Source organism: Idiotropiscis lumnitzeri, unplaced genomic scaffold, assembly GCF_059441095.1.
Source record: "Idiotropiscis lumnitzeri isolate Australia: NSW breed Sydney's pygmy pipehorse unplaced genomic scaffold, RoL_Ilum_1.0 HiC_scaffold_135, whole genome shotgun sequence".
NCBI lineage: Eukaryota > Metazoa > Chordata > Actinopteri > Syngnathiformes > Syngnathidae > Idiotropiscis > Idiotropiscis lumnitzeri.
The window spans coordinates 35,001-38,517 of NW_028283673.1; positions in this window are offsets into that span (position 1 = coordinate 35,001).

Here is a 3,517-nt window from a genome sequence, read left to right on the forward strand (position 1 = left end):
TACGAAAGTCTTTCGCCTTCTTCAGAGTGTCACATGATGGTGTATTGTGACCCGTCTTTATCAGCTGATGTTCAATGAGGGCGTGACTTACCTGTCACAAGAATGAAGGCAAGTCACACCCCCCGCTGTCCGTTCACTCCGCCAAGATGCTGCTCCAGGTGGTAGAGAGGATGAAGGCTCCCTTGTCTCTGTTCATGGTTTTTATGCCTCGCTTGCAGATCTCAATGGCCTCTCTGATCCAGCGCTGTTGTTTGTTCTCTTCGGTGCGGATGACCCTGCCCTTCTCCCGGTCCATGATGTGGTTTTCCCTTTTGCAGTGGTCAGTGATTGCTGATTTGTAATGTTCATGTTGTGCTTATTCTTTTACTGCTCTGATTTTTAATTTTTTTGACAGGTAAGTCACACCCTCATGGAACATCAGCTGATAAAGACGGGTCTCAAGACACCATTATGCGACACTCTGAAGAAGGCGAAAGACTCGCCGAAACATGTCAGGTAAAAAATTTACCTAAAACATAATTGTCTGCTTTTAATGAATCAGTCAAATATCAATAATAAGAAGACAAAATGAACCTAATACAAATAAATGAATGCTTAATAACTCCCCTGCACATGCTCCTAAAAATCCAAACCTTCACCTGTAAATAAAATGTCCCGACCTGAAGACATCTTAATGTTATTATTTTGTTATACACACAGCGCCGCCAAGTGGAATCAAAAATTTGTTTTATTTTAATTTTCACGTACTGCACGGTGCCCTTTTGACGAATCCGACTGAAAATTAGTCAGAAAAGACTCAAGACAATGATCTTACTCTCTGCCGAGTTTGTGACGTTTTGGCAAAAGGCGTGGCTATTACGGTGCTGAAAAGTCCGATTGTACTTTGTGGCAACAAAAGCTCCGGCAACATGACTCAGATGATCCTATCTTCTCGAAGTTGTACACATTTGAGGATACTTCAGCCCTGAAGACATCTACCAACTTATTTTTCATCGTAGTAGTAGCGCCACCAACTGGTAAAAGCTAATACAAGTTATTTTCTTGGATGTTTTTCTCCGTGCAACTCAACAAGGTCGCCCTCATATATGCTCGGAGGACTGTTTCGGCCATGAGGATGTCACAATACGAAATTCATCCTTTTTCGTGAAAAGTTGTGGGAGTGGCATTGCACGGTTCGGCAATAAAACAACGCTGATTATGAGGTTCTAAATATGAACGACAACTCGTGAAACTTGACACACACATCAGGCAGAGCAAATTTATCAATATTTTATACGTTAGTTGTGCAGCTTTTTTGAAATGGCTCGCCATGGCCCTCGAGAAATGTTCAAAAAAGCAGCCCTGGTTGAGTGTTTCACCTCGCTTTTTGTAAATTTTATGGAGTACAGTGAACCCTCGGTTATCGCGGTTAATGGGGACCGAGACCACCCGCGAAAACTGAAAATCCGCGAAGTAGCGGCGCACCTTCAAAAATGCTTAAAAAAAATATACAATATATATAATAAATATATAAATATTTATATTTATATATATATATATATATATATACGGGGAGAGAGAGAGAGAGAGAGAGTGAAATTCATGTTATAACAAAAAAAACAAATTATTATTAAAACGTATTATTTTTTTATTCCCCAGCCATTCTTTTTGTATTTATTTAATTACTCCGACTTTAACCTGATGGTACGCCGTCCGGTGTGCCCTGTGAAAAAAAGGTGGCATTCTTTATTTATTTATTCTTTCATAACGGACAGCCTCGCGCTCCGCTCGTGCCCGGGCGCAAGAGGTGCTCCAATTCGGCTTAACTGTGACACACGCCCGACCTCCTCCGGAACTTCCATTCGGTTAAACTTAGGGGCCGCTTGGCACCGCCCGTGCCCGGGGAAGGTGCTCCTCTTCGGCTTACTGTGACGCGAGCATGCCCTCCTCCTCCGGAGCTTCCATTCAGTTAAACGTAGGGGCCGCTTGGAACCGCCCGTGCCCGGGGAAGGTGCTCCTCTTCGGCTTACTGTGACGCGAGCATGCCCTCCTCCTCCGGAGCTTCCATTCGGTTAAACTTCGGGGCCGCTTGGAACCGCCCGTGCCCGGGGAAGGTGCTCCTCTTCGGCTTACTGTGACGCGAGCATGCCCTCCTCCTCCGGAGCTTCCATTTGGTTAAACTTAGGGGCCGCTTGGCACCGCCCGTGCCCGGGGAAGTGTTAAAGAAATTTAAGTTTGTATGTTCATCTGTTAGTTTTGTTGTTTAGTTTGTCATCTTAGCAAGTTTCAAACTATAACTAATCTTACAGGCCCCCTTTGTTGCACATGCATTCGTATCTTTCTGGCCTCTAATTAAACCTTCGACAGCTACGGGTGCCAGGTACGGCCTCATCGCGAATGTGACTCCCCAACGCCAGAACCCTTTTCTGTAAACACCTCCCTTGGGGTGTTGATGACCTCTTTAACCCTTCGTAGATAATGTTGGGGCCCGAGGCCTCTTAAGGCTGTAACTTATGCATTTAGGGAGGTCCAACACAAGGCTTGGTATTTCTAAAGCAACAATATCGTCATGGCCATAAAATAAGTTCAACATGTTAAGCCTTGTGAAAATACACTACACAGGTCAAATGAAGTTCAGAGTGAACATGCTCCCTTTTGCTGTTAGAATAAGCAGAAGTATGAACAAAAGGTGTCTTGTAAGCTGAAACCGTTAGAATAGGCAGGAAGAGGGTGGGCAAGTGGGATGGAGTCAAATGTCAAGTTTTCCATTCTGTATGTATTGCATATTCAAATTGCTTATGCTGATGCAAATAAAAACCATGTGTGCAGTCGAACACGCTGGCTTCGCCTCGGAGTTCGAGGGCTGCCCCGCGCGGAAATGACAGACAATCTTGGCTGGTTGATTCATTTGTTCAGGCTTGTTTTGATAGAAACATCCTTAACATTACTTGGTCCTTCGAATGCCGGATGAAAACGTGTGATCTGCGGTGGACGATTGACGACGACTGAAAACGGCGCCATCGTGAAAAGTCCTCTCTTCCAGGAGGCCGGTCCTCGGCCATCCTCCACCGGAGAGAACACAGACTTCATCCATGAACCGCGAGTGTCTCGACCAGCGGAGAGATTGTCACAGGTCAGTGGTTGTATACAACAGATAGTAAAAAACTTTTTTGGGTTTTTGAAGGATAGTAGGGTTTCAGGGAGTTCCTTTACCCGAAGAGATAGTACATCTTAGCTTAGCTATTTTCTGGAAGAAATACAGATTTAACTTTGCTATTTTGGAAGACTTGTTGGAAGACTCGGACAGTACAGAATTAACTGTTGTTTATTCTGGAAGGCAGATTAAGGCATTCCTTGTCTGGTAGAGAGTACAAGTGTAGTTGATTATATCTGCTCGGATAGTACAGAATTAACTGTTGTTTTTTCTGGAAGACAGATTTAGGGGTCCTTATTTCTGGTAGAGTACAGATGTAATTATTACTATATTTGGAAGTGATAGTACAACGTTTGTTATTTATAGAAGACGAAAATAGTTTAT